The sequence below is a fragment of the Bubalus kerabau genome, chromosome 5 (assembly GCF_029407905.1).
Source record: "Bubalus kerabau isolate K-KA32 ecotype Philippines breed swamp buffalo chromosome 5, PCC_UOA_SB_1v2, whole genome shotgun sequence".
Taxonomy (NCBI): Eukaryota; Metazoa; Chordata; class Mammalia; order Artiodactyla; family Bovidae; genus Bubalus; species Bubalus kerabau.
The window spans coordinates 133,577,341-133,600,607 of record NC_073628.1 but is presented as its reverse complement, the minus strand read 5'-3'; the positions used below and the strand labels follow the sequence as shown (position 1 = coordinate 133,600,607).

The 23,267-nt window shown below is 41.6% G+C and overlaps 1 long non-coding RNA gene across 2 annotated transcripts in view; it reads left to right on the top strand.

The window, feature by feature from the left end:
* The window catches only part of LOC129653453 (uncharacterized), an 81,787-nt gene that overhangs the window by 4,713 nt on the left and 53,807 nt on the right, over positions 1-23,267 (top strand). Inside the window, exon 2 of one of the 2 annotated variants that reach the window (XR_008715138.1) lies at positions 19,655-19,749. The exons of the other annotated variant lie outside the window; for it this stretch is intronic. This is a non-coding gene — a long non-coding RNA (uncharacterized LOC129653453). The remainder of the gene's footprint in view (positions 1-19,654; positions 19,750-23,267) is intronic. 2 annotated transcript variants of the gene reach the window in all.

The window sequence follows — 23,267 nt, the reverse complement described above, 5'->3', positions numbered from 1 at the left end:
GGCTTTAATAAGCCTCTCGCTTCTGACAGTCTATTAGCCACTTTCTCCCCTGTAAGTTGTGCAGTGACAGCTGGCTTGGTTTTGAGGTCCTGCAGGGCTTTCTCCTTAAAGTCTCTTCTAGGGAGTCTAACTAGAGGAAAAGGGGATGGCTTTTTAATCTCGGCTCTCCTTCTCTCCGGCAGTTGGTAACATCCTTTGGTCAGGTTTTTGAGGAAATAAAATTTTAAATTAATAATGAAAGCAGTGGGCTAGGGTCTGTCTCCTTAGCAGTTTACTCCTGAGGTTCATCCAGGCTCCCAGAATTCAGAAGTAACTGAAATAAAAATGCTCTAGAAGTGCCAGGTTCAGGCACCCTGGGCTCCTTGAACTGTGGTTCTGGAATCGACACTAGAATCACCATGCAACTCAGGACCCTGCCTGGGGGAGCGTGTGTTCCTGTTCTGTGCAGCCCTCTGTCCACGGGACTCTCCAGGCAAGGATGCTGGCGTGGGTTGCCCTTTCCTCCTCCAGAAGATCTTCCGGACCCAGAGATTGAACCCGAACCTCTGGTGTCTCCTGCATTGGCAAGTGGATTCTTTACCACTGAGCCACCCGGGAAACCAACCCACTCCAGTATTCTTGCCTGGAGAATCCCAGGGACAGAGGAGCCTGGCGGGCTACAGCCCATGGCGTCGCAAAGAGTTGGATGTGACTGCGCAGCAGGCATGGCGTGGCATGTGACGTTGATACTGGTAAACGTACCACCTGCAGTATCGTAACTGTTAATCACCTCTCTGGTGATTGTACTTCCCGTTAGAACCTTATGTGATTTAACTCATCACTGTTCTTTCTCTACTAGACTTTCCGTTCTTTGAGAACAGACTGCATCTGCCCGTTTCACAGCTTCCTCGCCAATGCCTAGCCCAGTCCCTGGCATAGCGGGCAGACGTACATGTGTTGAAAAACTCAGTGAATACACGACCTCCTTAACAGTGTGCCCAGCAGTGGGGTGATACCCAGATTGAGGGTATGTGTGGATTGCCTCACCTTAGAGCTCTGAGTCCCACTGTTTGTTCCTCCAGCATGTGTGATAAACTCAGATGGTGTGCCTAGTTATGAAGTCAGGTGTTGGCGATCGTGGAACAGTGGATGCTGCTTCCAGCAGGTAGAAAGCACACTACACAAGGCCCTTACGGTGCGTTTATCTGCAGCACAGTTTAGACGGGGCACACTGCAATCTCCAAACTGATACTTCTTCAGAGAGGAGTGTGTGTGGCGGGAGTGTAGGCAGGGGGTTGGGTGTCTGTGCTCAGTCGTGTCTGACTCTGCACACAGACTTATTGACTATAGTTTTCTCTGTCCAGGGGATTTCCCAGGCAAGAATACTGGAGTGGGTTGCCATTTCCGGGGAACTTCCTGACCCAGGGATGGAACCCGTGTCTCTTGTATCTCTGGCATTGGCAGGTGGATTCTTTACCACTGAGCCTCCTGGAAAGCCCAGGAAGGGGGTTAGGTGGTGAGAAAAGGGAGTTGAAACAACACAGAGAAAATTCTGGTAGGAAACCCTTGACTTGCTGTAGGTATGAGCGGTGCAGAGCCAAAAGCTTTCTGTCACAAAAGCCAGGGACCAGCGGTCTCAGTGAGAACTGTAACTGACAGCATGTATTTATATTTTTCTGTCTTCAAGAACAGCTAACATGTTACAGCTAGTCATCAGAAAAGATGATTATCTTGAGGAAAAGAACATGTTTGCATCACAGAATGGAAGATCGTAGAAGAAAATTAGAGACGACTTAGTTTCTTAATTTCACTGTCAATGAAATCAAGACTTTACCAAAGATCTCTAAGGGTCTTGTTTTCATTTTACCTCCATTTACTTAGGGGTGCTGTAGAACCCTTGGTGTTCTGGTGAGAGGGCCGGGTCCATGGTGACGATTACCGTGTTGAGTGGCCTGGGGCCATCTGAGAGTTGGGTAAACAGTCCCTTGACTGCCTCCCCAGGAACAATGAGTACCTTATAGGGTACTTTCCCATGAGAATCCTTAAGAACTTTTCTTGCAAACCTCATGCAGTATTTTACTGAGAAAAGGACTTCAGGTGTCTGAAAGAATAGAACTAATTTGTGATTTCGGTGGCAACAACCCAGGATGTTCTATCTTCTTAAGTCAGTATTCTCATGAATGTTTTCTTTTCAATATAAATAGCATTTTTGAAGGAGAAAGAATGGTGTTCTTTGAGATATTCTGAGTGTTCTATGTATAAAAAGTGTTCTGCTTCCCTCTTTCCACAAGCTTGAGTTTTTGAAAACGTCTCTCTGAAATTATCAGCTCGTGAGCCTTCCTTATAAACTGACGGGCGTCACAGCTGTCCCCAGCCCAGCCGCCTCACCTCGCCACAGTTCAGCCGCTCAGTCGTGTCAGACTCTGTGACCCCACAGACGCAGCACCTAACCGCAGCGCGTGGCAAAAGCCTGCATCCCATCGATAGCAGAACCGTAGTTTTCCTGGGAACGAGGCTTATTTCTCATCGTGTAATATCCCAGGCACCCCTGTGGCTTATGCATGCCGAACCAGGGATGGGTTTGGTGTTCGAGTGAGGTTTCCGTCTGTGTCACTCAGGATTAGGAATGTAAACGATGCTAGCAGCATGACTGACATCTAGTGGATACGGGGCGGCGGTGCTGTTTACAGCCTTGTTTTCTTCCGCTTCAGGATATTATTTACATGGGGGAAAAAATCACATTTGGAGAAACTATTGTCTCAACTGCACTAGTTTGCAGTGAAATGATAGAAATGAGAAACTTCTGGAAAGGAAGGGCACCCCTTTCACAGAGCTTCGAAAGAACGTGCCCTAGCTTGGAGTGAAAAATAAGACCAAGTATCTACATTTAGTTTTATTCAGTTTGCTGGGAAGGATTGAAATACATTGACATGAAAATAAAAGCTTATAAAATATATGAATATCTGCACAGAATTGTAATACTTATTTTCTTTTTACCTACAATTTCTTTTTGGATATTCACTTACCTGCTTGAGAGAGATGCTGGGAATGTTCTTATCTACTTATTCTAATATGAATCATCCCTTGTGATTGCGTAAAAGTGTTGAAAATGTGGTATTATTCTAAGACTCAGGTATTGATAATGGACAAGTAGAATGAGTTTTAAACTGTTTTTATTTTGACTATCAGAAAAATTCATTTATTACTATAGAAATATGCAGAAGAATTGATCACACCAATAGGAGATTTTAAGCACAAGATGTCTTGTAAAGAAAGTGCCGATTTGTTATAATTAAGGAATTATTTGAATCCAGATGAATAAGGAAATACAATGCAGATTATAAAGTTGAAATTGGATCTTTAGGGGAAAGTCCTGGGTGTTTTTAGTCAAGGAGTTACTGGGCGCAGAGAACAGCAGTCTGAACAATGTGATAAGGTAGTAGCTGGTTTTGCAGAATGCCATTCCTAGGCAAAGTAATTTTTAACTGCCAGGAATAAGAGATATTTTGACATGGGATCTGGCAAATTTTCAAACGTGAGTTTCCTTGCAGAAGTCTTTTTCAGAAGGACTGACTTTCTTCCTCAGTCCCTCCCCTCTCGTGGGTCTTGCAGCAGACATACAGCATCGTTTTAAAGGGTGTTTTGTCAGTGAGGACAGCCCAGCTGTGTCAGTTGGTCTGTATGGGACTTGCATACTCCAGATAGTAGTATTCACAATGAGAAAAATGCTGGTTAGGACTTGAGGCAGATGGCTTGTGCTTCTCTTTATAACTATCAGCAGGTCAGACAGACCTTATTCCTGTTCCTTTAGATCATCATTTTCTCTAGAACAGCTAGGGAGGGGTTGCTGTGGTGTGAATTCTTGGCAGTTTGTAAAGAAGTGCGAAAGTCAAAATATTTACAAGCAGTTTCATGCTGACTGGGGAAGAAAAGACTGTCAAGCTTGCTGTGTCTTCTCTATGTATCCATGTACCGATACTGAGAAAGCTTCCTTGGTGACAAAGTGACAAAGCTGATTATCGCTAACATTGCAATTATAAAGTCAGGCCATAATTTGTCCTCTTACTTGAAAAAATTGAGGTATAATTTACACACAGTTGAAATGCAACGTTACGGTTCAGTGAGTTTACCAAACGCAGACACCTGTGTAATCCACATCCTCTGTCAAGACTCAAAACATTTTCATCTCTCGGGAAAGCTCCCTCCAACCTCTGCCCAGGCAAGCTCTGCACCCTCCACTCTCCACTCCCACCCCTGTTCCTCCAGGCAACCACTTCTGTGATTCCTTGCATCATGGATTACCTGTTCTACAGTTTAATATAAATGCAGCCATAGGAATTATTTTAACTGTGATTACCTTATTCAGATTTAAATACACTTCAATTGAACTTACTTGTTTCTGTTTCAGTTTAGTTTTAGTTTGTTTTCCCCTGGGAAACTTGTTTCAGATACGTATCTGTCAGTGGATACTTAGAAGCCCCACCCCCTTCCCCACATGCCCGCCCACTTCAGCGTGTAAGTATCATAACTATTATTTTCTCATTTAACCTTCCTGTGTTTCTGTTTTGCCATTTTCCCTATCAGTTGTTTTTTTCAGGCGTGGAATTTTATTTTTATTTTTTAATTATTTGTTTTTATTTTTTTTGGAGTATAGTTGATTTAGTGTTGTGTTAGTTTCAGGTGTACAGCAAAGTGATTCAGTTGTGCATATACATATATAGCTTTCATTTCAGATTCTTTTCTTATATAAATTATTACAGAATATTGAGTAGAGTTCCCTGTGCTATACAGTAGGGCTTGTTGATTTATCTATTTTGTATAATAGATGTATATAATATTTTATATACAGTAGTGTGTATATGTTAATCCCAAACTCCTAATTTATCCCTCCTCTCCCACCTTTGGTAACTGTAAGTTTGTTTTTGAAGTTTGGAAGTCTGTTTCTGTTTTGTGAATAAGTTCATTTATATAATTTTTTTAGACTCCACAAATGAGTGATACCACATGATATTTGTTTTTCTCTGTCTGACTTACCTTAATTGGTATAATAGTCTTTGGGCCCCTCTGGGTCACTGCAGCTGGCCTTATTTCCTCCTTTCTTATGGCTGAGTAATATTCTGCATTATACACGTACACATCTTTGTTCTTGTGTTGATGGGCATTTAGGTTGCTCCCATGTTTTGGCTTTTGTACATAGGCTACCAAGATCATTGGAGTGCATGCATCTTTTAAAATTATGGTTTTCTGCAGATCTGTGCCCAGGACTGGGATGCCGGGTCATAATAGGAGTTCTGTTTGTAGTTTTTTAGGGAACCTCCATACTGGTCTCCCCAGTGGATGTACTGATTTACATTCCCACCAACAGTGGGGACCGTTCCCTTTTCTCTACACCCTCTCTAGCATTTACTATTTGTAGACTTGTTGATGATGGCCATTCTGGCTGGTGTGAGGTGATACTTCATGGTAGTTTTGATTTGCATTTCTCTAATAATTAAGTTGAGCACTTTTTCATGTACTTTTTGGTCATCTGGAGAAATGCCTGTTTAGGTCTTCTGCCCAGTTCTTGGATTGGGTTGTTTGGCTTTCTGATATGGAGCTGCATGAGCTGTTTGTATATTTGGAGATTGACCGCTTGTCCGTTGCTTTGTTTGTAATTATTTTCTCCCATTCTGTGAGCTGTCTCTTTGTTTTATTTATGATTTCCTTTTCTGGGCAAAAGCTTTTAAAATTAATTTGGTCCCAATAGTTTTTATTTTTGTTTTTATTTCCATTATTCTAAGAGATGGATCCAAAAAATATTGCTGTGATTTATGTCAAAGAGTGTTCTGTTTTTTCCTCTAGGAGTTTTATAGTATATAGTCTTACATTTGGGTCTTTAATCCATTTTGAGTTTATTTTTGTATGTGGTGTCAGAGAATGTTCTAATTTAATTCTTTTACTTACAGCTGTTCATTTTCCCCAGCACCACTTCTTGAAGAGACTGTCTTTTCTCCACTGCATACTCTTGCCTCTGTCGTAGGTTAGATGACCATAGGCTCACGGGTGTATCTCTGGGCTTTCTTTCCTGTCCCATCGATCTATATTTCTGTCCTTGTGCCAGTTCCAGGCCATCTTGAATACTGCATCTTTGTAATCGAAGCTTCTTGAAGTCAGGAAGCCTGATTCCTCCAGCTCCATTTTTCTTTCTCAAGATGGCTTTGTCTATTCAGGGTCTTTTGTGTTTTCAGACAAATTTTAAAATTATTTGTGAATTATTATTTTAATTCTGTGAAAAATACCTTTGGTAATTCAATAGGAATGGCGTTGAATCTGCAGGTTGCTTTAGGTGGTATAGTCTTTTTGACAATATTGATTTTTCCAGTTTAAGAACATGGTATGTCTTTGCATCTGTTTGTGACATGTTTGATTTCTTTCATTAGTGTCTTACAGTTTTTGAAGTACAGATCTTTTGGTTCTTTAGGTAGGTTTATTCCTAGGTATTTTATTCCTTTTAATGTGATGGTAAATGGGGTTGTTTCATTAATTTCTCTTTCTGATAGTTTTTTGTTACCTGCTTATTTAACATATATGCAGAGTACGTTATGAGAAATGCCGGACTGGAAGAAGCACAAGCTGGAATCAAGATTGCCGGGAGAAATATCAATAACCTCAGATATGCAGATGATACCACCCTTATGGCAGAAAGTGAAGAGGAACTAAAGAGCCTCTTGATGAAGGTGAAAGAGGAGAGTGAAAAAGTTGGCTTAAAACTCAACATTCAGAAAATGAAAATCATGGCATCTGGTCCCATCACTTCATGGGAAATAGATGGGGAAACAGTGGAAACAGTGTCAGACTTTATTTTTTTGGGCTCCAAAGTCACTGCAGATGGTGACTGCAGCCATGAAATTAAAAGACGCTTACTCCTTGGAAGGAAAGTTATGACCAACCTAGATAGCATATTCAAAAGCAGAGACATTACCTTGCCAACAAAGGTCTGTCTAGTCAAGGCTATGGTTTTTCCAGTGGTCATGTATAGATGTGAGAGTTGGACTGTGAAGAAAGCTGAGTGCTGAAGAATTGATGCTTTTGATCTGTGGTGTTGGAGAAGACTCTTGAGAGTCCCTTGGACTGCAAAGAAATCCAACCAGTCCATTCTGAAGGAGATCAGCCCTGGGATTTCTTTGGAAGGAATGATGCTAAAGCTGAAACTCCAGTACTTTGGCCACCTCATGTGAAGACTTGACTCATTGGAAAAGACCCTGATGCTGGGAGGGATTGGGGGCAGGAGGAGAAGGGGACGACAGAGGATGAGATGGCTGGATGGCGTCACTGACTCAATGGATGCGAGTCTGAGTGAACTCCGAGAGTTGGTGATGGACAGGGAGGCCTGGTGTGCTGCGATTCATGGGGTCGCAAAGAGTCGGACATGACTGAGCGACTGAACTGAACTGAAGAATGCAACAAATTTCTATATATAAGTTTTGTATCTTGCAACTTTACCACCTTGCTTGAGCTCTAATAGTTTTCTGGCAGCGTCTTTAGGCTCTCTTTGCATACTGGTATGTCCTCTGCAAACAGTGACAGTTTTACTTCTTCTTTTCCGATCCGGATTCCTTTTATTTCTTTTCATTCTTTGATCGTAGTGGCTAGGACTTCCAAAAGTATGTTGCATAAAATTGGTGAAAGTGGATATCCTTGTCTTGCTCCTGATCTCAGAGGAAATGCCTTCAGCTTTTCACCATTGGGTATGACGGTGGCTGTGAGTTTGTTGTATGGCCTTTCTTATGTAGAGGTAGACTCCTTTTATGCCCATTTTCTGCCCTTTTATATTATATATGGCCTTTCTTATGTAGAGGTAGATTCCTTTTATGCCCATTTTCTGCCCTTTTATATTATATATGGCCTTTCTTATGTAGAGGTAGATTCCTTTTATGCCCATTTTCTGCCCTTTTATATCATATATGGCCTTTCTTATGTAGAGGTAGACTCCTTTTATGCCCATTTTCTGCCCTTTTATATCATATATGGCCTTTCTTATGTAGAGGTAGACTCCTTTTATGCCCATTTTCTGCCCTTTTATATCATATATGGCCTTTCTTATGTGGAGGTAGATTCCTTTTATGCCCATTTTATGCCCTTTTATATCATATATGGCCTTTCTTATGTAGAGGTAGATTCCTTTTATGCCCATTTTCTGGAGAGTTGTTTTTTTTTTTTTTTTTAATCATAAATGGGTGTTGAATTTTGTCAAAAGCTTTTTCTGCAGCTCTTGAGACGATCATATGATTTCTATTCTTCTGTTTGCTTGTGCTGTATCACATTGATTAATTTGCAGATACTGAAAGAACCTTGCATCCCTGGGATAAAGCCCACTTGCTCATGGTTTATGGTCATTTTATGTACTGTTGGATTCAGTCTGCTAGTGTTCTGTGGAGGATTTTTGCATTTACACCCATCAGTGGCACTGGCCTGCAGTTTTCTCTTTTTTGTGATATCTTTGTCTAGTTTTGGTGTCAGGGTGATGGTGGCCTCATATTAACAGAATGAATTTGAGAGTGTTCCTTCCTCTGCAATTTTCTGGAATTGTTTCAGAAGGATAGGTGTTAATTCTTCTATAAATGTTTGATAAAATTCACCTTAATATATGGTATTTGTTTTTCTCTTTCTGACTTGCTTCACTCTGTATAACAGACTCCAGCTTCATCCACCTCAGTTCAACTGAAACTCAAATTTGTTCCTTTTTATGGTTGAGTAATATTCCATTGACTATATGTGCCATAACTTCTTTACCCCTTCATCTGTCGATGGGCATCTATCTTGCTCCCATGTCTTAGCTATTGTAAATAGTGCAGCAGTGAACACTGGGATACATGTGTCATTTTGAATTATGGTTTTCTTGGGGTATATGCCTGGGAGTGGGATTGCTGGGTCACATGGTAGTTTTATTCTTGGTCTGTTAAGGAATCTCTAAACTGTTTCCATAGTGGCTGTACCTATTTACGTTGCCACCAGCAGTGAAGAGGGGTTCCCTTTTGTCCACATCCTCTCCAGAATTTATTGTTTGTGTATTTTTTGATGTTGGCCATTCTGAATGAGGAGAAGGCAATGGCACCCCACTCCAGTACTCTTGCCTGGAAAATCCCATGGAAGGAGGAGCTACAGTCCATGGGGTCGCGAAGAGTCGGACACGACTGAGCGACTTCACTTTCAGTTTTCACTTCCATGCATTGGAGAAGGAAATGGCATCTCACTCCAGTGTTCTTGCCTGGAGAATCCCAGGGACAGGGGAGCCTGGTGGGCTGCCGTCAGTGGGGTCGCACAGAGTCGGACACGACTGAAGCGACTTAGCAGCAGCAGCAGCAGCAGCATTCTGAATGGTGTGAGGTGGTATCTCATTGCAGTTTTGATTTGCATTTCTCAAATAATGGTGATGTTGAGCGTCTTTTCATGTGTTTGTTGGTCACCTGTATGTAGGTCTTCTGCCCAGTTTTTCATTGGGTTGTTTTTCTGATTTTGAGCTGCATGAACTGCTTGTATATTCTGGAGATTAATCCTTTGTGAGCTGCTTCATTTGTAATTATTTTCTCCATTGTTTCCTTTGTCTCTATTTCATTTATTTCTGCTCTAATCTTTATGGTTTCTTTCCTTTTACTAATTTGGCTTTTGTTTGTCCTTCTTTCTCTAATTGCTTTAGGTGTAAGGTTAGGTTGTTTATTTGAGATTTTTCTTGTTTTCTGAGATATAATTCTGTTGCTTATAAACTTCTCTCTTAGAACTGCTTTTGCCATACCTATAGGTTTTGAATCATGGTTGTTTTCGTTTGTCTCTAGGTGTGTTTCATTTTCTGTTTGATTTCTCCAGTGATCCATTGGTTGTTTGGTAACATAGTGTTAACCTCCATGTGTTGATTTTTTTCAGTTTCTTCTTGTAGTTGATTTCTAATCTTACAGCCTTGTGTTTGGAAAAGATGCTTGATATGATTTCAGTTTTCTCAGATTTACAAAGGCTGGCTGTGTGGCCCAGCATGTGATCTACCCTGGACAACAGTCCCTTTGCACTTGAGAAGGACACGTATTCTGCAGCCTTGGGGGGGACTGCAGTCTATATGTACACTAGATTGTTTCAAGTTGTGAGTGTGTTTTACTTTCAGAGATCACAGTCCTGTGCTGTTGGTTGTCCAACATCTGAAAAGTGTTGCTTCGTATATTTCGTCCAGTGTCCTAGTGGTTCATGGCAGGAAGGCTGATCTGTTTCTAGTTAACACCATCGTGGCTAGAAGCAGAAATTCCCAGCTACTATTTTTAATAAAGAACTTTCCACATTGTTAGGTATTTTAGTAACAATATACATCTACTTGGATATTGCCTAAAAGAGCCTAGTTTTATTTGATAGCAGAAGTAAGTCAACACTTGGGGTACAAAAGTTTTCAAATTTCCAAACAACTAAATACTTGGCATGTATGTGTTTCATCCCAGGAAGTGCTGAAAGTACAACTTAAATCTCTTATTAAAGAAAATGACACAGTTATTTCATGATGAAGCATTGTGAACTTACGACTTCTTTTTCACACATTTCTTATGTTTTTATAACTAAGATTTTTTTAGATCTAATTTATTAGAAAGCTTTAAAAATATTCACATTTTAAGGATAAGAAAATAAAGGTATGATTTTTAATATGATGCAAATGTTGTAAATAGAATTATAATTTGATGTTTTCTAATCATGTGCTTGTTTCAGTAGGATTATAGTATCGTGAATGCTTTTTCTTGAAAAAGGTGTGGCTAACTAATAATATCTCATCATATTTTCTTTTGTAAAAGCAAACAAGACTGTGCTTCTAGAAATAAAATTTGAACAAAGAATATTTTTCCTTTGTCACTTATGTCATGAGTATTAACACACACTGTACTTATATGTGCGCGTGTATGTACTTTTTGCTTTGGTTCCTTATGTGGCTGTATGGTGGTGCCAAGTTTGGACTGGAGGATGAATGCATGCAGGTGAAGTTGAGGGCTGGGGAGAAGTAGAAATGACAGTCAAGGTGGAGGTAACAGCGGGAGCAGGAAGAAGGATGACCCTAGAGGATACCAGACTCAGGAAGCAGACCCTGTGACAAGCATGGAGCCCGAGCAAATCAGGGGGCAGGACCAGGGGACAGTTCTTTTGTGAATATTTACTGGCTATCAATTGTATCAGGCAATGTGGTATTTTTTGGTTTAAACTCTGGTCTCCAAAGGGGCTTACAGTCTGTAGGGGAGGTTGACATATAACACATCTTCATAATTTAATTATCAAAACAAGTTCTGTTGTGTCAGTGGTTAGCTTTTGTAGTAGAGAGAACTATTTAGTTATTTAAATTTATATTAAAATTATAATGGCTTTCCTTGGAAGTTTATGTTTAACTCACAAAGCTTGATAATCTGTTTTACATTCTCTTCCAATTTTTCATTGTGTCTGATTATCCTACTTAAACAGAGTAAAGCCCCTTAACAGTTTGATCTCCTTTAGAAATTTAGTTAATGGAATTCCCTTAGATATTTAAACATAATTTTTAAAGTTAATATATTTTCTCTTTAAACATTTAAAACACCTAATTGGAAAAATATAGAATTCTAGTAATAATAATTCTCAAGTACCTTAAACAATTCTTGGAAGTCTAATCACTTGAAAATCAAGTTAAAAAATGGTTTGGGACTATTCACAAAGTTGATCAGTTTCTGCATCCCTTTTATTTTAAGTTTTGGTTTTATCTTTTTTAAAAAACAATTTATTACAATATAGTTAATTTGCAATGTTGTGCTTAATGTGTATATTCTTTATATATATTTATATATTTGAGCAAACTCCAGGAGATAGTGAAGGATAGGGAAGGCTGACATGCTACAGGCCATGAGGTTGCAAAGTGTGAGACATGACTTGGTGACTGAACAACAGCAATATATTTATATATTTTTTGATTCTTTTCCATTCTTTTCACTTTAAAATCATTACTTTAAGATCAATTATTTATTTAAATTACAATCACAAGTTTAGCTGTAAAGATTCTCAAATCTTTTAAATAGGACAAATACTTAAACACAGATTATCTTGAATTTAACACAAAATAATTAGTAATGTGGGATTCCTCTGTGTCATAACTGTTGTATCCATTTCCAAATCTTCCCAGACACTTACAGGTTAAGAGGGACTGATGCCAAAACCTGACCTCTGTGTACCAGTGCCAGGTTGATCTTAGATACAGAGTTTGGGGCTTCCCTGGTGTTTCGGTTGGTAAAGAGACTGCCTGCAGTGCGGGAGACCCAGGTTCGATCCCTGGGTTGGGAAGACCCTATTACCACTCTGGTATTCTTGCCTGGGAGATCCCCTGGACAGGGGAGCCTGGCGGGCTATCGTCCATGGGGTCTCTGGAGTTGGACACGACTTAGCGACTACACCACCACCATAGCGTTTGGGGCAAAGTAGAAAGGAATGGGCTTCCCTGGTGGCCCAGACGGTAAAGGGCCTGCCTGCAGTGCAGGAGACACGGGCTTGATCCCTGGGTTGGGAAGACCCCTGGAGGAGGGAATGGCAACCCATTCCAGTATCCTTGCCTACAGAATCCCATGGACAGAGAAGCCCGGTGGGCTATAGTCCATGGGGTCACAAAGAGTGGGACATGACTGACTGACTAATACTTTCAGAAAAGGATAGCTTTATTGCTTTGCCAAGCAAAGGGGGGCACAGCAGGATCCTACCCTGAAAACTGCCACAATTCAGGAGGACTTGGTGAGCTTTGTAACAATGGTACAAGGGTGGGGTTGCTGTTAATATTAGAGTGTGTGTCTAGTCTCAAGTAATCTCTTGATGAACTTCACTGGTTCCTTGAATCTGGCCTCAGGTGGTGGTCTCTGGAATGAAGAATGTTAACCTCTTTCATTTTCATTTTCCATTTTTAAAGAGCTTAAAAATGTTGCTTTGTGTATCACTGAGGTGGACCCTGGCCCGAGCCTGCACTGGTGTTTCTCGGCTGCATCTCCCTTGTCTCTGCAAGCAACAGAGGTTGCTTCAATCTTCAATCTCACCTGCCTTCAATCTTTCCCAGCATCAGGGTCTTTTCTAATGAGATAGCTCTTCGCATCAGTTGGCCAAACTATTGGACCTTCAGCTTCAGCATTAGTCCTTCTAATGAATATTCAGGATTGATTTCCTTTAGGATTGACTGGTTTGATCTCCTTGCAGCCCAAGGGACTCTCAAGAGTCTTCTCCAACACCACAGTTCAAAAGCATCAATTCTTTGGCTTTCAGTCTTCTTTATGGTCCAACTTTCACATCCACACATGACTACCGGAAACACCATATATTTGACTATACAGACCTTTGTCAGCAAAGTAATGTCTCTGCTTTTTAACATGCTGTCTAGGTTTGTCATAGCTTTTCTTCCAAGGAGCAAGCATCTTTTAATTTCATGGCTGCAATCACCATCTACAGTGATTCTGGAGCCCAAGAAATAGATTCACGGGACTAGATCTCCTCTTCAGGCAACCATTTTGCCTTTTTTCATTTCTTTTTCTTGGGGATGGTCTTGATCTCTGCCTCCTGTACAGTGTTGCAAACCTCCATCCATAGTTCTTCAGGCACTCTATCAGATCTAGTCCCGTGAATCTATTTCTCATTTCCACTGTATAATCGTAAGGGAATTGATTTGGGTCATACCTTAATGGCCTATTGGTTTTCCCTACTTTCTTCAGTTTAAGCCTGAAAGTTGCAATAAGTTCATGGTCTTATCCACAGTCAGCTCCAGGTCTTACTTTTGCTGACCATAGAGCTTCTCCATCTTTGGCTGCAAAGAATATAATCAATCTGAATTTGGTGTTGACCCTCTGGTGATGTCCATGTGTAGAGTCATCTCTTGTGTTGTTGGAAGAGGGTGTTTGCTATGGCCAGTGCGTTCTCTTGGCAAAACTCTGTTAGCTTTTGCCCTGCTTCATTTTGTACTCCAAGGCCAAACTTGCCTGTTACTCCAGGTATCTCTTGACTTCTTACTTTTGCATTCCAGTCCCCTATGATGAAAAGGAGATCTTACCTGATTAGCAGGTAATTGAAAAGCTTCTGTGCCCAGGGGCCTCACAAGGGCCTGGTTGTCATAGGTGAGCTGGGGTTTCAACTAGTCCAACCTTTCATAACTATCACATGGTTATTACCTTGCCAGTTTCTAGCCTTGGGATTTGAGTTTGAGAAGGAAAACCTGGTTACTGATATATCCTGAACACAAATGGACATAAGAACTATTTTGTAGTTACTATGACAAAGGAAGACTCCAAGTCTGTATGGCCTTCAGAATGAGATTCCCCTTTCAGCCTACCTGCCCAGCCTATTTCTCGTCTGAGTCTTCTTATTTCACTTCTGATTGTGGAATGCAGCTCCCAGGGCTTGTAGTGCTCAGTTGTGTCCAATTCTCTGCAGCCACATGGACTGTGGCCCACCAGACTCCTCTGCCCATGGAATTTTCCCAGCAAGCATGCTAGAGTGGGGTGCTATGTCCTACTCCAGGGGATCTTCGGGACTGAACCTGCATCTCTTGCATCTCCTGCACTGGCAGGCCAATTCTTTACCACTAGTGCCACCTGGGAAACCCAAGTGCTTACTGAACGAACCAAAGTCGAGATTGATGTGGAGTGTCGGGAGCATAAGCCTACTTCTCGTGTCAGTCAAATGCCTTCTCTCTCTGACCCTCCTGAAACCTTGCTTACTTCTATTTTAATACTCTACAAAGATAATCTTTGATTTTGTTATTTTTTCTAATAGAGCCTATGAGCTTTTTGAGAGATTGGGTTGTGCCTTCTTTTACATAATATCTTTTGGATCCAGCACAGTGCTGGCATAGTATGTGCTTAACAAATATTTGTTGGATTCTATCTTTAGTATTTTAATAAAGAAAATAGAGGAACTTCCCTGGTGGTCCAGGGGTTAAGATTCTGTGCTTCCAATGTGGGAGTCATGGGTTCGATCCTTGGTAGGGGAAGTAAGATTCCACATGCCATGCTGCTCAGCCAAAAAAAAAAAAAAAAAAACAAAACACACACACACAAAAACAAAACAAAAACCCAGAAAAAGAACACAAATGTCATAGCTTTGAAATAGCTTGATTAGGGTGAAGTAAGTTAAGAGCAGGAACACCACTTAAGGGAATATTTAAACAGTCTCAGTGATGTAGTCAGTGGGGATGAATAGAAGATACATTCAGGAGATATTTATTCAGGAAGTAGGGATTCATAGGATTGATGCCTGGAGGACGTGAGGTCAAGAATGACTCAGAGTAATTTCTTAGAAGCCTGGATAAATGAATACAATGCCATTAAATGAAATTGGGACTCAAGCCCAGGTGTATTTAGTAAAAGACAGTTAATTTTAAATGTGTTTGAGGAGTTGGAGGGAATTATGAGAATTCCCAGAATTATCAGAATTCCCAGAAAGTTGTTGGAAAAAACTTCTGAAACTCTTAAATCTAGGTAAGAGATAGCATTCATAATAATCAGCCCATGGAGGATGATTAAAATTGGAGTTCAGATTCTCAGTGGGAAGGAAGTCGAGTGAGAAGATAACAATGTGGTTGATTTAACTTTTGTTGTTTTTCAGTTGCTAAGTCATGTTCAACTCTTTGTGACCTCATGGACTGCAGCACGCCAGGCTTCCCTGTCCTTTGTCTTCTCCTGGAATTGGCTCAAACTCACGTCCATTGAGTCAATGATGCCATACAATCATCTCATCCTCTGTTTCCCCCTTCTCCTCCTGCCCTCAATCTTTTCCAGCATCAGTGTCTTTTCCAATAAGTCCGCTTTTTGCATCAGGTGACCAAAGTATTGGAGCTTCAGCATCAGTCCTTCCAATGAATATTCAGGACTGATTTCCTTTAGGATGGACTGGTTGGATCTCCCTGCAGTCCAGTGGACTCTCAAGAGTCTTCTTCAGCATCACAGTATGAAAGCATCGATTCTTCAGCGCTCAGCCTTCTTTGCGGTCCACCTCTCATATCCGTACCTGACTACTGGAAAAATTTAGAGAAGATCAAAAGTTGTCAGATTCTGGCCTGACAGATGTAGAAAGGTGAGGGAGGTCAACAGACTAAGGAGAAAGATGAGGAAAAGAGGGAGCAAAACACTCAGCCTGGCTGTTATAGTAGCCAAGAAGGAGGGTTTATCACTAGTCACGAATGTGACCAGATAAGGACCCCTTTGCATATGGGTGTTGGGAAGCCTAGAGACTAGGGGAGAAAGTGTATGAAGTCCTACTGGGCTCCTTTGGTTTGGTTGGGTGATGACCAGTGTGAACTTGAGCTCCTGCTCTGTGGTTTTGTCTCAGGCAAACGTCTACAGTTTTCTGACCCATTATTGTAAGATGGAGGTAAATCCTCATGATGCTGTTGTGAGGATGACAGGAAGTAGCCTGCACCTGCCAGGGAAAGTGAACGGCCCTGGGAGGGTATGCACGCTGATTGAGAGGATAGGTGGTGGTTGTGGAACTTGAGCAGAAAGAATCAGGCGCTTCCCTCCCTGTTCTCGTGCAGCCCTTGGCCTCGCCAAACACCAGCCACATCCACACTATCGTGTCAGTGGCTTATAATGAAGTGAGGTCTTAATTATGCTTCTGTTGTTGACAGGTCTGAAATTATAACCACTATTTATAAGCTATTTAAAATAGCTTATATTTTATTTTTCAAGTTATATTTTTGGAAAATATTTTTCAAGTTATAATCATATCACACATGATATGATTGGAGCAAAGCTGGTTTGTAAGTTGAGGGTTGCCTACGCTGACTTGTCAGGTTGTGATCATATTTCTCCCTAGTATACAGAAGTCATTCTCATTTCAGTGAACTCCGTGTACGTGTGTGTGTGTGTGTGTGTGTGTGTGTGTATGTGTAGAAATACGGAAGTAGAATGAAACAGAGGATAGAAGTTTCCATTTAAGAAGGTGGTGCTTGAGAATCACAATTCATACGTAACACAAGGAAGAAGTGTATGGATTTTAGGAGCCAGGGATATTTCCTAAAGTTTGTCTGGAGGTAAAAACATGAATTACACGCAAATTAAAATTCATGTTGAGACCTTTGTAGTTACTATAGTGATAAAGTTAAAAGCTCTTTTAGAAACACTGCTTAAAATTATACTCGTCAGAACTTTCAAACATCTCTTCCTGTTTATGAAGGTACATTTCGTTGGCACTGGTGGTGGATTAGCTGCGCTTTGTGCTCGCCTCTTGCGGCACCATGGCGCCCGTCAGACTCCTCTGTCCATGGGGTTCTCCAGTCAAGAATGCTGGTGTGGCTTGCTGTGTCCTTCACCAGTTCATCTTCCCAATCCAGGGACTGAACCTGGGTCTCCTGCACTGCAGGTGGATTCTTTACTGACTGAGCCACCAGAGAAGGCTTCATTGATACTAAAGTAAAAGTTTCTTTTCTAGTCTTCTTTCTCCATATTGCTAACCCCTGTTTCAACTCCCAATTGCTTGGGAAATGAATAAAAAAGAGTTCTAAGATAACTGCAACTATTCAAAGTCATACAGTTTAGAAGCCAGGAATTTTAGTTTTTGTAGATATTACTAATTTCATACATTTGAATTTTTTCTGTAAATTCTGTGTTTTGCCTTTTGAACTCAAATGTAGCATCAGTCCACGACTCTCTAGGATCTGCTGATGTTTTGGGAGAAATCAGCCCTGTTTTTGCACCAGCTAAATCAAGGGTATAATGAGAACTCAGTATAAACCAATCAGTTAAAAACCTAGTTTTTTATAAAAGGCATCAGAATTTCCAAAATTCTTTATTAAATTAACTTTGTGACATTGACTGGAAAGAGCTGACTGATTGGAAAAGACCCTGATGCTGAGACAGACTGTGAGGGCAGGAGGAGAAGGGGGTGACAGAGGATGAGCTGGTTGGATGGCATCACCAATTCAATGGACAGGGTTTGAACAAAATCAGGGAGATAGTGAAGGACAGGGAAGCCTGGCCTGCTGCACTTCTTGGGGTCCTGGGGACTTGGGCATGACTTAGTGACTGAACAACAACAACACTGATGAAAGAGAACACTTTCGGGAATGGGAAATGGAAGAAGAAAGGACTCTCTGAAAATACTTTATTTGGGTTTGGCATCCATATTTCCCTGAAGTAGGGGGACTGTGAAAGTGGGTTTGCTCTGCACTCCCCTCCTCCGCTTCAACTTTCAGTTCTACACGGCAGAACATCTCGTGGAGCGCTGGCTGCAACACAGGCCAGCTTTCTTAAGTAAATGTGGTGCTAGTGAGTGACCAGGTCGGCACTGGTTGGTGGAAACATCTGTGGACGCTAGTAATGTCAGTTAGGTCTTAGTTCTCCTGAAGTGTGTTGTGTAAGTTTTGGTCACTCAGTTGGGTCTGACTCTCTGCAACCCCTTGGATTATAGCCTCTGCCCATGGAATTCTCCAACCAAGAATACTAGAGTGGGGTGCCATTCCCTTCTCCAGGGGATCTGCCCAACCAGGGTTTCCTGCACTGCAGGCAGATTCTTTACCATCTGAGCTACCAGGGAAGGCCCTGGTAGTGTTGTATAATAAAAATACTTAATGACTCTCTTCTCATCTGAACCCTCCATCTCCTCTGGAGTTCACACCTGAAATTTCTACTTATCTTAACTTGAAGCGCTCCTCCCCTGGTTCTCATTCCTTATTGCCTATTTTAATCTTTGTGGGAGCTTTTAATGATCTCCAGGCCCAGGCTCTCACCCAAAATGATTAAATCAGATCTCTAGGTATGAGATGCTGGAGACGGCAATGGCACCCCACTCCAGTAGTCTTGGCTGGAAAATCCCATGGACTAGGGAGCCTGGTAGGCTGGAGTCCATGGGGTCGCAAAGAGTCGGACACGACTGAGTGACTTCACTTTCACTTTTCACTTTCACGCATTGGAGAAGGAAATGGCAACCCACTCCAGTGTTCTTGCCTGGAGAATACCAGGGACGGGGGAGCCTGGTGGGCTGCCGTCTACGGGGTCGCACAGAGTCGGACACGACTAAAGTGACTTAGCAGCAGCAGCAGGTATGGGGTTCAGCAGCAGTCTTCTCGTGGTTGTCCTAAACTTCCCAAGTCCCTCCAGAGCGCATTCTTTGTTCTAAACTCTCTTTACGGAGCTGTTGTAGATTTGTGCCCACTTAGAGGTACGGGTGACTGTAGGCTCTAAGTCCATTGATTTTAGGAGGATACAGGACACAGCTTGGTATCTGCTGAGTTGTGTCCCTGAAAAATCCATGTATTGAATCCCTAACACTCAGGGCCTCAGACTGTGACTGTACTCAGAGATGGATCTTTAGAGAGGTAACTACATTACCATGAGGTCATTAGGTTGGTTCCTAATCCAAAATGGCATGTATCCTTTTATGAAGAGAAGATAAGGATACAGACATGCACACCAAAGGAAGGCCATGTGAAGGCGTGGAGAATATGACCAGCTACAAGACAGACACAGGGCTCAACCCTGGTGACACCTTGACCTCAGACTTCCAAACTCCAGAACCGTTGGAAAATCAATACCCAATCTGTGGTACTTTCCTTTGCCAACCCTAGCAAACCAGTAGAGGGATCAGATGACTGTGGGGAAGAGGAAGAAAAGAAGAGGAGATGAAAACCTTGTGAAGCACTCTGTGAAAATGAAATTCGCTGACAGCAGCTCTGTCTGCCTTGCAGCTAACAGATCCCTGGGACGCCCCTCGGTCTAACAGAGAGCAGATGGCTCAGGACTGCGACCTTGCACCATGAGCATCATGGAGACGGCAGGAGTGGTGAGAGTGCTCCCCATTTCTTGGGTGTGTGCTCTCCAGATACACACCCGCTCCAGTGGTTTATAAACACTTAGCCACCAGACTACTCTTCCAGTTTTGTGCTATGATGTTTTCTACAAATGTTTAATGTGAAATTACAGTACAATAAGCTATTCAAAGGAGAAAACCATATCCTATTAATTTTTATGATTTACTGAATGACATGTAGCAGGTACTCGAAAATGCTTGTTGACTGAATGAAGACCTTGATTAATGAGTGATTAATAACCTACTATATTAAGTCTAAGTTATTGGAACTCATTTTCAAAAGACTATTATCTATGTTTTTTTTTTTTTTTAATCTATATTCTTTAAAATACATCTTTTCCACATAGGCTGCTAATACCAAATAATTTCTGACAAATTGCTTCTGTATTGCTCATATTATGAACGTGTGGTTTATGTATTTCCCCGCCTGAGTTGTCTTCCCTTTATGGAATTCTGTTGTTTTTCAGTCAACATTCATTTCTCGTGTCTGCTTGGCTATAAACCATGGATCCTGGTCTACACTCAGCAAACACATACTGAGCCTCTCTTATAGACATACTGTGTTAGATATTAGGAATACACAGATAAACTCAGCAAGGCTCTCTGTTTTTCAGGGTCTTGCACTTAAACTGGGGAGAGAGACAGGCAAATAGTTAAGATATGAAGTGCTGAGTATCAATATAATAATAGAGACAGGAAACAGATGCTGTTGGATTATATGGGATGAGAATTCAGATCTACATGGGGCTCAGAGAAGACTACATAGAGACAGTGAGTTGAATGGATTCTGGACGGTTGTGTGGGAATTACCTAGGTGAAGTAAGTACATGAAGTAAGCACAAAAGAGTGAACCAAGCAAAGGAAATAGCATAGACTGAAGCCCAGAGATAATGAGTCTTTGAAACTCTGTAGTGCTTTCACCGTGTGCAGTCTTGAAACCCTAAGGAATGGGTGCCGTTAGAACTCACCTAGATTGCTTGGGACGAGAGGAGAGCAATAATTACGTCAAACACTCCCAAGAGGAAAGAAGCAAAGTGGTAGAAAAGAAACCCAGGGTCATGTCGTTTCTTGATCTGGTCCCCAGGTGATGTCACCAGCCCAAGTCACTAATTTATTTGGGGTTGCCTCTTGTATTTCTCTATTTGCAAGGTACTTTTACATACATTGTCTCCTTTGAATTGCAAAATAACTCTCTGAAAAAATTGTTGTTCAGTCACAAAGTCGTGTCCGACTCACTGTGAACTCATGGACTGTAGCACGACAGGCCTCCCTGTTCTTCATCATCTCCCAGAGTTTGCTCAAACTCATGTCCATTGAGTCGGTGATGCCATCCAACCTTCTCATCCTCTGCCGCTCCCTTCTCCTTTTGACTTTAATCTTTCCCAGCTTCAGGGGCTTTTTCAATGAGTCAGCTCTTTGATCAGGTGGCCCAAGTATTGGAGCTTCAGCGTTAGTCCTTTCAATGAATATTCAGGGTTGACTTCCTTTAGGATTGACTGGTTTGATCTCCTTTCAATCCAAAGGACTCTCGGGAGTCTTCTCCAACACCACAGTTCAAAAGCATCAATTCTTTGGAGCTCAGCCTTCTTCATGGCCCAACTCTCACATCCATACATGACTACTGGAAAAACCATAGCTTTTACTATATGGACTGTCATCTGCCAAGTGATGTCTCTGCTTTTTAATATGCTTTCTAGGTTTGTCATAGCTTTTCTTCTAAAGAGTAAAACAAGATCAAGTAATCTTCCCATCGTGGGGATAAAGAAACTGAGGTGCGGTAAGTTTGATTTATTTGAGCAAATTGACCCCAATAGAAAGTTGCAGATCTGGGATTCAGAGCCAGGTTCTCTGACTCTATAGTCTAGGCTTGTTTCCTTATATCATGTTTTCTTCTGTAAAACATTTGAACGGCTTTTGGGAGAGGAGAGATTATGGGATGGACTACCTGGGATTGGAGGAATCCCACGTGTCTAAAATTTAGGGACTGCTGCCACCTGACATGCTGCTTCAGAAGCCTGAGTTCTAGGGAGACGCCTCAAGAACAGTTCATTGTTTTTATTGGAACATTATGGACATTATGGAAGTACGTACTGTCAACTAGCTCACACGTCCCTCAGATGTGTTGATAATCGAGCCCATATTCATGGTCTGCAGTATCTCAGCAGCAGTGGGATGACCAAACACATGCTGAAGAGCAGAGAAGAGTGAAGGTTCTAGGGCAGACTTGGGTTTAAATCCCACTTCCACTCTTGCTGCTACTGCTAAGTGGCTTCAGTCGTGTCCGACCCTGTGCGACCCCATGGACGGCAGCCCACCAGGCTCCCCGTCCCTGGGATTCTCCGGGCAAGCACATTGGAGTGGGTGCCGTTTCCTCCTCCAGTCGCTTCCACGCTTGGCAGTTTGCTAGGTTTCTAGGGTGGTGCCTGAGCTTCCTCGACCTGTAAAACTCGGATAGCACACAGACTTTTCTCACGGGCTGCTGTGAAGATCCATGAGTTGGTACATGTGAAGCGCTTAGAATAATTCTCAGTAAAAAAACTCCTAAAACAGGAGCAATTATTATTATTACTATTATTCTGTCTCTCATCCTAAATCAGTGGAAGAAAACGCTGTGTGCTCTGACAGTCTGTTCCAGTGTCATTGACATTTCTCAATGCCCAACGTCACATCTCCCTCTAAACCGATAAGGACACTCCACCTGGAAGAGCCGTGGGGTACTTCTAGGTTTGGTGGAGCCATAGCATAATCTTCCAGAACATTTTAATTCTTTTATAGGCAAGTCTCAAGTTTGAATTTTCAAATATATGTAAAGTTTTGAATTGTGTCTAAGGCATAATTATTGAATACCCCTCTTTGTAACATTTAGAATTCTTTTTTTTTTTTTTTTTTGCTGAATGAAATATTGAGGGACTGAATAGAAGAAATTTGAAGCAGGTGACATTCAGTAAGAGTATATCTTAGGATTTTTTGGAGATAAATATTATGCAATGGAAGGAATGAGTTTAATTTTATACACATTTTCTTTTGGACTATGTACTAAGTTAAATATAAATTTTTCTTTGAAACTGCACTTGTCTTCTTAAAAAGCGTCATCTTTATAAAGCGATGCCCCCCAAAGTCTTTCATTAAGAGCACAATCAGTATCTTTTTTGAGATGCCGATCTTGTCATCTGGAAAACATGGTGTGTTTATACTGATTTCAAAGCTCTGCTTGATTTAGTTAGGTGCCCAGAGACCCGCATGGACTGCTAATATCATATCGCCCGCCGTGACCACCCTGCGGAGGTCTGCAGTTTATAGGAGAACAGTTACAGACGTGATTATACCAGCCGTTCCTCAGACCTGACACCAGCTTCAAATTAAAACCTGACAGGCCTCACCTGCTCCTGGGTTCACCCACAGGTCACCCTCTTGTCACTTCAGCTCTCCCCCCATTAAAGTGACATCTATGTTCATAAAGGGGCCGAGCGGGGTTATGAGTTGTTAGAATT